Here is a 13,141-nt window from a genome sequence, read left to right as displayed (position 1 = left end):
AAAAAGGCGCCGTAACGCGGCCGCGGCGGGTGTGCGGCCCTGGCGGCGGCTGCCCGTGCTGCCGGGAGCGGCCGGGTGTAGCACGGCGGTGCCGTGCTGAGGCCATCCGGCGGCGGCCGCGCGTGGGCTGGGAAGGTGCCCTTTTTACCGGGCCATGTGTCACAGGCCGCGCCGGCATGGGAGGAACAGGCGGCTGGGGCGAGGCGAGGCGTGCTGCCGCCGGGGCCTCAGCTCTCCCCGCGCCGTCCGCCGGCCGGGGGCGAACCCTGTGCCCCCCATGCGGCCACCCACGGGGCAGGACCCGTGCCCCACCGGCCCGGGCACGGTGCAGCCACCCTGGGACAGGACTCTGCACCCCCCCGCATCGCCCCGCAGGGTGCAGCCACCCACGGGACAGGACGCCCGCCGGACTGCCCGGCAGGAGAAGGGAGACGTCGTGGCGAGTTCCGCTGTCAGAAATGGCTGTAGGCACGACTTGGGCTATCACAGCCGCACAAAGGATTTGCCAGTCTGGCAGGAACACGTGCTGGGCTGTAGCAACAGGTTATGCCATTGGGCAAGTACAGTGGCAAAGGCACAGCGACTGGGATACTCATTTCTCTACCATGGGTAGAATTAATTATAAAACAACAAAGGCCGAACAGGGCAGACGCCTCTCTTGTTGGAGCACTGCAATTCCTAAGCAGCGCTGTACAGGCGGCATGACCGTGCCCCTGTGTTACCCCCATCGGCAGTTACATCCATCGGCAGGAGGGCATGCCTGGCTCCCCAGCTGCTTCGCCCTCCTTCAGTGCTGCAAACGCAGCCCAGGGTTTCTTCCAGTGTCAGAAATAATTGGCAATAAACCGATAAGCAAATGCCAAACATAATAAAACAATTATGTGTGTTGGAGCGCTCCACGAGGTTTAGAACATAGAGCAACATCTTTGCTCACAGCTGCAGGGTTTTTTGAAGCTACTTTCAACTTCTGCCAGTGTTTCTCGAGTTGTCCTGGTGCATATAACCCGTCATCTCTTTCATAAATTGTATCATGTCTGAATACTGCCTCTTACTCATGAAACTGCCTTAGCCATTTTTTTTTTTTCAGGGTTCTGACACCGGAGCCACTCATGCCTGAGGTGCTGGGATGTATTTGTCCCACAAGCATCGATATGACACAGTCACCTGAATCTAAGAAGCAGCGAGTCAATGTCCTCAGCCGATGGTATTTATGTGAAATTCCTTTGGCTTTTTATTTTCAGAATTCCTCAGGAAAGTTTTTTTGTTGACAGCAAATAAATACCTGGTTGGCCTAAGCCAGAAAATACCCACACGGCCATTCCATAATCAGCATATCAGCACTGGTGCAGCATCAGGGTTTTATGTTCCTCTGAAGCCATGTCAGCTGCATGTGCTGAAGCTCATTTAAAATCTGCATCTGTCGTTTTTAGGTCCTACTCAGGGCTGCCTGTGATCTTAACATTGTTTTCAACTGGTGCAAAACACACCATTGTCCTCAGTAGATTTGGACCATGCAGCCTCAGGATTAAAACCTCCAAGCAACCTCATTTAGTGTGAAATACACTTCCCCTCTGTTACCTGCTAACATAGATAAGTGGTAGGCTGGCAGCAGCTAAGGACACAGAGGAGAGCATCTCTGCTTCATACTGGCCCAGCCATGGACTGGTGGAGCAGAGGAGAGCTGGCAGGCACAACTGCCGCATTGGCTTTCCCTTTTCATTTCCAACTTCTACCTGAAACCTGAGAGTTTAGCTGTTTTTTTTTCAGGAATGTGCTACACTGGCAAATTCTAGTATTACACCCCAAAGGGTTCATTAAAATTCAGGTAGTTACTTCATGATGAATTGTGCAGACACTGAGAGGTGCCGCTGACAGGTGTCCTCAGTGGAAGAAGGTACATCTGATGAAGAACAGAGTAAAGAGGTTGGCAGTGTCGCTGATAGTCACTTGAAGTCAGTAATATTTCCTCAGAGTTACTTTTAATCCCTCAGCTCAGGTGTCCCTGGGAGTTAATGTGCTGTAGCCAGTGCACTAGGAAGGCAGAAAAATAGATCATAAATGAGGGATGAATTAACCAAATCCTCTTCCAACTCAAACCGTACTACAGCTCTATGGTGGGAATCTTGCATCAGCTCAGAATACCTTGAAACCCAGCGGGGGGTGAGTTGATGCAGAAGTAGCGTGTCCCCCCCAGGCCTGCCAGGGGGGCTTCCCTGGACCTCACCCTCAGGCACGCTCTGCTGAGGTAGCAGAGCTGTCTCCTGCTCCTGGTCTCCTCAGGCTCTGGTGGCCTTCAAAACAGTGCCTCCCCAATGAATTTATTGAGAAAGTCCACATTAAAATGACAGTAGCTGCAGCCCACCATTTCCAGATGAAATGAATGTGAAAACAAAAATTCAGGGCTGTTTCCATAAAGCTGAATTCTCACGTAGCGGTGTCTTTACTCTTGCACTGGATTTACACTGCTGCACCGCCACGACCATCTCTGTGTGACCTGGAACATTTTTAGGGCATTTAAACATCCTGATTCTTTTTAAAACCCAAGTGAGGAAAATAAAGGCATTGTCTCTCAGATTCTCCCCCACACTATGTTTTTAAGTATTAGTATTTCTTCTCAAATCTGTTGCCTTTTGCCTTTTTTTTTCTTTTGTCTCCCCCTGTTAGGTACTATTGCTAAAGCCATCCATTTACAACTGATTCATCAAGAAGGTATTTTTAATACTAAATACTGGCATGTTTTCTTTCACCTCACACTTTCTGAGCCTTCATTGTGCTCAGGTTTTTCTCTGCAGCTCCGGACTTGAACAAATTAGCTACTCTTTGGTGCTCCTCCCTTTCCAAAGCTGAAATCTGCATGTAAAGACTTGCTCTGAGGACATGGAGCTTCAGTCCACATTCTGAATATTGCTGGGCTTACAAGTAAATTGTGAGACCTGACCAGTTTGGGAGATTAACAGAGATGAGCTGATCAACTTGGCATAGTGCAAGTGACTTCATCGGGTAATTATTTGTTTTCTAGGTCATTCTTAAAATGAAGATGTGTTGCTAGGTTTCACACTTTGTTGTTTGGAAAAACTGCTCAAGATGCAAAGGCAAATACCCAGCAGCCCTTATAACTATCGCAATAGCTATTTCAAAAGCATTTCTGCACAGTTCCAGAAAACTGGCATGGCTTGTCAAAGCTAAGGTTCCCGTCATCATTCAAGGTAATGATGCAGCATAATAAAAGCTTGTAGTGAGTGAGGAGTGCAACCTGGCCCATGCCCATCGCCTCCTCCTGAGCACAACCAGAGGCCACTGCCCACTTCGGGCACTGCTCACTGTCCCCAAACACCAGCAGTGCAAAGGCTTATCTGTTACCCCACTGATTTGAGGTGTCACAGCCAAGTGCGTTTATAGTGCTATATACTTTTCACAATAGATGGAGAAGACATCTTGGTCTCTTTTTTCCTGCTGAGACGTTAAAGCTAACTGGTGAGCACAGGGTGGTAGGACTACACGGGAGCCATCTTGAATACTAAATAGAGTTGGATAGTGTTTCTGCTTGTGGGAGTTAACCCGCAGACAAATTTTCCCCAGTGCAAAAATCACAGCAAAGGCAAAGCTCTCCAGCGCTAGTTTTTTTCTAACCTGAGTCCAGACCCCAAAGTACATAGGCACTCTATCCAATGCTGCAAAATGTTCAGGTATCTGAAGGCATAGTCCGATTCCAACAAGCTGATTTTTTCTGAAAATCCCAGCTGAATGAGTGTGGAAAGCCAACCTAACCTGTGCCTAAAATTCAATGACTACAGACATAAGAATCCTTAGAAATGGCTTTCTTTTTATATCTTATTTAGATTAGTTCAAGTGTACAAAAATAAGCTGGTACAGCACACCATTGTTTCATTCTCTTTTTATCCACTGCATTTGTGTACAGCTCAGCTATAGCAAACATCAGAACAACAAAAAAAAAAATCTTTAAACTGGCCCTGAAACAGCCATAAGAAACCCTAGCGAGCAGTCCCCAAATCTTTCTTCGTTTTCTAATTAAGAAAAAAGAAAAATTACTTCAGAGGCAAGAACACTTTGGGACTGGCTAGATGTTTGAGTAAGTTACGGTAATGACTGTTCTTAAACAAAACATGGTTCCAAAAAAGAACCTGAAAGGCTCGAGTGGCTTGAAAATACTTATTTTCAAGAGTTTGGCGAGTTCCTGGCAGAAAGCTGTTGGAGGTAACATCTGCATGCAAGAAAGAAATGAGCAGAGGAATTAAGAGATGTCTGTCACAAAACCAAATTCCTAAGATGACTAAGCATCAGGAGAAAGAGGTGACAACTTTAGACATTTGATGGAATGCCTGGGCTGGATTTGGGAGAGCATACAACAACCACAAGGATTGCTCCTTGACCCAAGTGGTTGGTTACCCAGGCTGATAAACACTTGGCCCACTGCCAGGAGCTGCAAAGGAGGAGTGGTTGGAGGGTCGAAGTAATAGCATGTGTGGCACATCATCTGCCAGGCATACCTGGGAGCAGATGCTCAGGATATTTCCTTACTGTGCCAGGAGGGAGCAACTCAGAGAGGAAGGGAGGATTTTTTGCCCCCCTCAAACATCTTCTTTTTCCCCCTCCCCCCTGCACTGCAAGCACAGCACCTCCCTAAGAGCCATCTACAGCTTCTCTAGACCGTGCTGTGCCCTCTCGCTTTTCAACATTTTTCTTCCTTGGTCTCATTCACCGGAGGAAGCTGCTCCTGTGCGGCTGCAGAAAGGGCCAGGTCATCCCAAGTGGCTGACCTCTTCCCAACTGAACTGCAGTGAAGGACCATGTTTATGCTTCATGCTGCTGAAAATGTTCCCTTTTAAATCATCTGATTTTAAATCTGATTGACAAGCAGTACATGAGCTACCATTACTCACTCTCTTTTGATGAGGTAAGCACACCCTCATTTGGATTTAAACCAAGTCTGTTTCATTTTAAGTAAATCATTTAGGCACATGTTCAAATTGGAAAAAAACCCAAGAGCCTGCACAGCAGGGTGTACCAGTAGAACCAAGCAGATCCTTGCAATGCCATTTCTCTCTCTGTCCGTACGCTGCCTCCCTCCCCCCACCTTCTTCACTTTCCTGCTATAACTCAAAGGGTCCCAGATGCCAAAGATCACCTGCAGGGCAGTAATATAGTTATGCAGACACACAGAAATGCGGCGTATACTTTAGCTGGGACTGATTTTGCTTTTCTCTGTACAAGTAAGAAATATGTCTACATACTTCCACCAGTCTGAGAAAAGAAGTTTGTGTATTTTCCCTCTTATAAGCTCTGAAGTGAGACACAGACAGCCACAGCCTGCTTTTGGCTGCACTGTTACGTGCAGCAGGAATTTCACGGAAGTCATTGAGTTACTCCAAATTCACGTGACATGGGTGAAATCAGTGGGTCAGAGTTTTGGCCCCAGAGAGGATGCTCTTCTGACACCAATGGGACACAGCAGCTTCGGTGTCTCTCTGCAATACCCTGCAACGTGCCAGCATCCCAGGATGCTGCTGGCACCTCCTCTTCCATCATTTTTGCTGAAGAGCTAATCTGGGAGAAACGGTGAGGCAGCATGTCTGCATTCAGATGATTTCCTCACTGCTAGAACACCTTCCTGGCAATGCCAGTTTCCCTAACAGGAAGCAAGCCTCTGGGAAGTACGTCAGATTTTCTTTCACTTCAAGGCAAGGCTCATGTAAAAGTCACTTTCAAAAGTTTCTCTCTACTTCCAAGGAAGCACACTTCTGTGGCACCTCACATCTGAGCCAGAATTTGATCTATTTTGAGTGACTTAATGTCACTTGATAGATGATGCACAAGTTTAAAATAGAGCATTTTCCCCACATCTGAGAAGCCAAACTGTAAATTACACCTCTTGCTGATGCGATCACATGCCCATTGTGCTGCTAAGTAGCTCAACAAGGTGGGAAATGGCTGTTAGTCCTTCTCCACTCATTTTGCCCTGTTCTAAACATAGTATTCCTCAGTGCCAATTTTCTAGATTAGATTAAGGAAAAACTTAAAAAAAACCCAACCCAACCCAAAATCTAACTGTAGCATTATTGTCATTAATTTAAAAGCTAATCAACTAAATAATTCACAGTAGCTCTGAGCTCGTTGTTATTTTCCTCTGTTACATAAATCTAAGAGCCCCCAGTGGCAAAAGCATCAGATTTAAATAAAGGAAAGGCGGCTGGTGAAGCTGTGTAAACTGGTGGCAAAGCAAAATGACAACATTTGGAAGAGGTGGAAGCGCACAGAGAGGTCACAGCATGCAGGGACAGAGCTGCCAGCCAGCTCACTGACGGTGGTATTGTAAACGGTGTGATCCAGAACCCAGCTGAATTAGTCTGTGCTATGAGCTCTGAACTAATGAGTTATGGAACAGTAAGATACTGGGGTTTGGAGAATGTTATTTCAATTTATGTCGTTTGGGAATTGACAGATTACACTGTCATCTGCTATAATTCCTGTATTAATTACTAATATCTTGAATTCCCATTAAATTTGTATTATTCCTAATTAAAACGTTTTATGAAAGTAAAACGTAGTATGGTGGTCAATGTCAGCAGCTGGTAACTGAGACAGGGCTCTGCTTTAGCACTTGGAAATGTTACTGTGTGGATTTCAGATTGTAAGAGCACGTTCCTATTTTATACATCTGGTTAGAAATAAATAGACTTATACCTTAGTCTTTGTCCTTTGATGCCTGTCCCTCTGCTCTAGCCTTCAAATAACGCTGCCTTTCCAGAACTGATTAAAAACACCTGCTATAAAAAAAACCCAACGCAACAACCGAAACCCAAAGAAGACAACTCTAGGCAACTAAAAGAACTTAAGTTGTTTCAAAAGGGATAACTCTAATTTGTTGATATGGGCAGCATTTTCCTTGGATGTTATAAAATCCACAATTAAAATATAATAAAATGCCTCACCGCTCAGTTCAGAGCCCCCATGGGAGGGTTCAGGAAAACAAGGAAAGAGAGTGCCAAGTTAATTGCACCTTGTTGAATGTAACCATTTCAACAAATAGACCTTAATGGGGTACTTTCTGTAGCTACTGCAGTTTTATATGTCAATTATTTTCCAAAGTGCCTTTTGTGTATCTGCAAAGCAGACGCAGGAGTGTATTCATGCCGGGTGTACACTCACGAGCTGCGTAGCAGGCATCTATTCATACTAGTTATAGACAAATATAACTGTATTGTCTGCACTGGAGATACTACTGGTGCACAGCAAGTCCAATCTCTGGACTTGTTATTAATTTAAAAGAGACCTACTTAAAAAGCAAGAATGAGCCTACATTTACACTGATAAAAAAACAGAGATGCAGTACTTCAGAAGCACATGCTTTGCTGCTATAAACATAATTAATCCCATAGAAAGATAAAAGCAGACATGCCACAGCTTTCCCTAAGCAATGTCTGTGGGACTAGATGCCTCCATCCATAGTGTCAGCCCGCCAGACTGGCCGCTAGGACCGTGCAAAGGAAGAGGTGCACTTTCTTCTTAGAACATGCCCCATTTCTTTTGGTAGATAACTAGGGCTCCCCATATGAAGGGGGGGGGGGGCATCAAGAACACTTAAAAAACAAAAGGCATTGGCAAAAATACAAACAAAAACAGAATTAGGGTTTTGCTTTTTTTTTCTGTCAGGAAAGACTACAAGCTGGCCAAAGCATAAGCTACATTTTTCATCACCATATCTGGAAAAAAACTTGTAGATGGAAGGGAAGAGCTGGAAGCCAGAGATAGCCTGATGTGAAACCACATCCAAGGAACTGCAGCCCTCTATCGTCCTGTCATGAAGAAATTCACACTACTGTACAGGTAACATCATTCAACATGTAGCACAAATAAAAGAAATGTTAATGGTCCTGTTCTTGACTGGAATACCTACAATTCCTATAGGCCGTAATGAATGCAAATTATATGGCAATTATAGCCCATCGTTACGATGAGAAGGTCCAGTGACAAAGTGCTACCATAAATGAAAACCCATATCACGTATGATGCCAAGAACATCACCAGCATTCTCCATTTCCATCTAAGCATACCTTCCAGGCAGATATCCCATATATATCCCAGATCTGTTTTTAAAAAGATGCTCCACTTATCTGTCACTTCACTGAAACCAGCTCTATTTTTTACATCATTTTGACTATTAGTTTTTAAGAGTACAGCATTTATCAGTGTTTCACCCATATGTTTTGCTCTTGCAACCTCTGTTTCTTTCCCGTCTTCCCAAGCTCTTCTTGCTTCCCAGCTTCCCATGCTCAGCTCAGCACAAGGGACCAGGTTTTAGTCATCTGGAAAGCGTCTCTTTGTCCCGGAGATGTATGCTCCCAGGCACACTGCAGTGCCACTCACAACATTTCTAAATCAGTCATCAGCCTCATCTTTACCTGTTAGCGCTGAATATTGAACTTTTACTGCTGTAGGCCTTTTGCAGAGGGGCAATGTCACATTGCTTCCTGAAGACACTCTTATGGAGAGAAGAGAAAACCAAATGTTTTACTTGGCCAGCTGATTATGTACTGCTATGTAACATCTTTAAAATGATAGTTTATTCTAAGTATAGAATCATATAATCGTTTAGGTTGGAAAAGACCCTTAAGATCATCAAGTCCAACGGTAAATCTAACACTGCCAAGTCCACCACTAAACCACGTGCCCAAGTGCCACGTCTACACATCTTTTAAATATCTCCAGGGATGGTGACTCAACCATCTGACATCAACTTCCCTGGGCAGCTTGTTCTAGTGTTTGACAGTATAATTCAGTACAAAGAAATAAACATTAAGGAAAATTAAATTAAACTAACTGGAATCATCAAGCTGGGCTTTGAACATGTGTTTATGAATAAGATGTCAGAAATTAGGACCAAAGAAAGCAGAGTTTTGACCAGAAGTATCTGTCTCAAACTGCAACACTGATTAGGCAAACCACAGGCCAATTTCTGCAAAGAGTTCTGTATTTGAATGACTTCAAAGATCTTATTGACATGAATAAAATTTCTTACCTAAGTGTCTGCAAGATCATGCAGGAGCCAGCATGGCTGGAGAAGTGTTTTATTTTGCCTCTTAACTATTGCTAGTCCAGTAACAAAGGGGATACCGTCTCCTAGTTTGACATAACCAGATAACAAACACATTAATTTGACATTTGTCATGGCATTTAACGTTAACACCTGTCTCACGGAAGCTTATATTCATTCCTGGGAATGGCTCTGGATTGTGGGTGCTTTGTGTTTTGAATTTCCACTCCGGCTCTGGATGTTTAGTAGTGCTGAAGCCAGTGGGAGCTGCAGGTATACAGTACATCCAATGAATGTAGGGACACACACCCATAAGCCAGGTATGAAGAATATGCTCTGAAATGGCTTTTTGGCAGGTCGTTGCAATGCACTCAAATAGGAGGAGGTCCAAGAAAATCATGATTTCCTATTCTATGCTCTAGAATATTCTTCTCAGCAATAGATGTATTAAAAAAACAATTGTGTGAGTTATTTCGGAGACAGGACTAGATTTCAATTTCATGGAACCCTTCAAATAATATACCCCATATCCTCTCTAGTAGTTGGATGACTATATGCTTTCTGGAGAAGGAAAAGTACCTTCTTTCCCTTCTCTACAGCTCAACACATTTCCCAAGCAAAGATTTTTTTTACCCACCGTGGTTTTGGTCTGGTGTAAAGAGTCAAGCAGTAGTAACTCAAGGTGGTGCTCACCAACAACTCACCCACTCAGGCATCGCAGCCCAGTTATCTGAGGGGAAAGTTGGCCAAAGCCAAGACCTTGCTGTTATCTGTACGGGGTGACCCAGCCACCTCTGGAGCCTGTACAGTTAGAGAGAAAGATCTCAAAAGTAGAGGGGGAAATCAGACCTCGGTGCAGTACCTTTGAAAATCTCTCCCCAAAGGCGTAACTCTAAAAGCCGTTAATGGGGTAAAGAACTTTCACTATTTGAAGTATCTTTATTGCATCACTTTCCCTTGAGAAAAATAGCACCCAGCTGTGAAATGGAAGACAGTTAATGGACTGCAGCAGCAGGAGCAGAAATCAAATATATTTTCTTCTGTAAGTACAAAAGGAAGCAGAAAAGGGCCAGCACAGGCACTACCCATGGAGGCTAACTGCTGCTCCAGTTCCTCAGACAACACATCAGTTTTACAGCTTCTCATGGAGCTTGGCCTGTGACCCATGCAGGTGCTGTCCCCTTGGAGAAGGATTATTCCTCCCTGAATAACGTTGCCTGAAAGACTCACACCAAATGGCTGTGCACAAAGATACCTGAACAGGCTGGAGGGGACTTACTGGTACAGGGATAGAGGACCGATGGACAGAGTCTCTGGGGCGCAGGCTGCCCCTCCAGCCTCCCCCGTGGTCACAGACCTGTGCCCAGCCCTGGGTCACTGAAGGGCAGGTTGGAAGGATGCACCTGGGGGACACAGTGCAACATCCCACTGGACTATCAGGTTTCCCAGAGCTTGGCTCAGCTACTCCCGGACTCTCTGGGTAACATCTCCCACTTTGCTACTTCCCCAGCCAGTTCAGGCAGAATTGCTAGTGTGCAATGGCCTCTCCACCCACTGCCCGCCTGTGATAACGTCTCTGTTAAAGGCACCCTCGGGCAGCACATTTCTTCTACTTGCACCACGTTGAAACCTGCTGCCCCACCGCCCCAAACCAGCCCCTAAGATAAGGAAACCTGTACAACAGCTGAGCTCTGGCCATTAGCAAAGAGGCACACCAGGCTGGAGGACCACAACTGACCTTGCTTCAACAGCTCTTGTCAGCCAACTCCACTGCCGGTTGATCTAACAGGAAAGAGAGCATTACCCTGAACCTGGCACATACAACTTTTATATCTTGTTCTCCACAGCTTCTTTCCAGCAGAATAAAGCCAGGATAACTGACTGAATTACTCAAGCGGCTGTGGCTGTTACCTTGATGCTGCAGTGCAAGCAAACAGAAAGGAAATACTCCAGTGGCAGTGTAGGAAGGAGAGAAGAGAATGAGTTTCCCACCCAAGTCTTGGAAGGTGAGGCAAAGCCAGGAGGATTCCTGCTTTTAGAAGATTCATACACATTTTTAACGAACTAGCATATACAGGAACTGTAATAGGTATCTTGAGATCTTCTGCTGACTTAGAAGATACTGACCAGAAGATTGCAATTTGCATGGAGGTGCTTGTATTTATTCCCTTTAGAAAAGAGCTGAGATTGAATCATCGGTATCTTCAGCCTGGGAACAAATGTCACTCTGAAGGAAATGATGGATGATGAGAAAGAAGGAGACAGACTGATGGAAAAAATATAAACCCCATGGCTTTTATATGCAAAATAGAAAAATGGGAATATAAGCTGTATTTATTACATGGTCCAAACACTTACCATGTGCCAAAATTCTCCACACAAATGAAATTAAGAGTCTTTTTTTACTGTTTCTGTAAACAAGCAAATACATTGTCAGCTCCAAGCTCCCTAGAGTATATGTGCTAGCTATAGACAGCTGTGTCTGCACATCACTGTTACAGATTTTTCTATGCCAGTGATTCAACTGAAACTTCCACATTATCCCAGATACTGGTAAAATACACTGGAAAAGGGATGGCTTTTCCCAGCTTTCCTACCTAGTTCTGCAGCAGAGTCTGGTTACAGAGTAATTTCCCGATGAGAACAACTGAGGTGAGAGTGAGAAGTAAGACAGTTAATTAGAAAACAGAATTTGTGACATACCCTTGGAGACATCTCAATGAGACTTCATACCGTGGCCTCCTCACTTCCCTACTTCAAGAGTTTGTACTCTACTAAACTATTTACAGTTTACGTAAACTAAGAACAAGTGGAACCAGACTGTTTTGAGACAGAGATGCTGAGGTTGCCCTGTCCTCCCTCTCCACATCATAGATGATGTTTCTGGTGACGCTTGATCCCATGCAGTTATCCTTGAGGAGCTGAATTTTTCTTCTATTCCCTTTTTTTCCTGCTGTTCCCTCGTGGCGCTTGCCTGTCCAGTACACCTTTAAAAGGCCCAACCCCACCTTTAAACTTGCATGTGACCATAAGTAGAGCTTTCATAGTTCAACTTCTGCCATAATTCTTTCTCCAGCGTGTTTACATTCCTCATATTCCCACTCCAAACGCCTCACGGCATGACCCCTGCTCTGTGACCATACCTAGGCTATAAAAACATCTCAGGGCACACTTCTTCCTTAGAGATTTTCTGTCTCCCTGCCACGGGATCAGCAGGAGTGGCTGGGCTTGCCTGCCCCAGCACGCTTTCCTGCAGAATCACCACAGCCACACAGCACCGTGAGATTTTGAATTATATCCTGAGCCCTTTGCTTGGGCAGCACAGGGGGAATTGCCGCTTTGTGCTACAAGCAGTCAAACCTTGTGGACTTGTGCGTGCGGACAAAGCTTCTGCGCTCCTGGGAGCTGGATTGTCTCTCTGTGTGACATGCAGCCATTTACCACTCCCCTCTCTGTCCCCTCTTTTCATTGTGCTGATGTTACAGGAGGAAAAAAAAAAAAAAGGGAAAAAGAGAGAGAAGACAACAGGTTTTGTGCAAATTGGGTGGCTCAAGAATTTGGGCAGTAATTAGGAAATCTGCAAAATGCAGCAGTTGGTGGTGGGAACTCACCTATTTCCCTTATAGGTTACCCATAACTGGGTGCCTTGCACATGCTCCAAACCCCCTTTTGCTGTTGTTAACATTCTTGTTGCCAGTAGCAGAGCTTCTCTGTTTCACTGTTACTCCAGCAAAACTCCACTCACCCACCACCTTGGATTTGTTATGCTATATATTGGGAGGTATGGAAGGGGCAAGGGCGGTTCCCGTCGCCCTGAGACCAGCCAGCCCCAGCTGCCGGGACAGGTCTCCCTTAAGCTACCAGGTAATCTAAAGTACTGGAAGGTGGGAAAGCAAACAGAGGACAACCCCTGGTCGCTGCACGCCAGGAGAGGGAAGCTGCAGCTGCCAAGGAAGACCTGTCATCACAGAGGGAATGCAGATGAAAAGACAGAGCTCAGCAGAGTGGAGAAGTGGGAGGACCTGACCAGTGAGCCACAGCTGCGTTGGAACAGAGATGCCTCCACACCTACTTTGTTGAAAGCCAGTA

Source organism: Falco biarmicus, chromosome 4 (genome assembly GCF_023638135.1).
Source record: "Falco biarmicus isolate bFalBia1 chromosome 4, bFalBia1.pri, whole genome shotgun sequence".
Lineage (NCBI taxonomy): Eukaryota > Metazoa > Chordata > Aves > Falconiformes > Falconidae > Falco > Falco biarmicus.
This window is presented reverse-complemented; position numbering follows the sequence as displayed.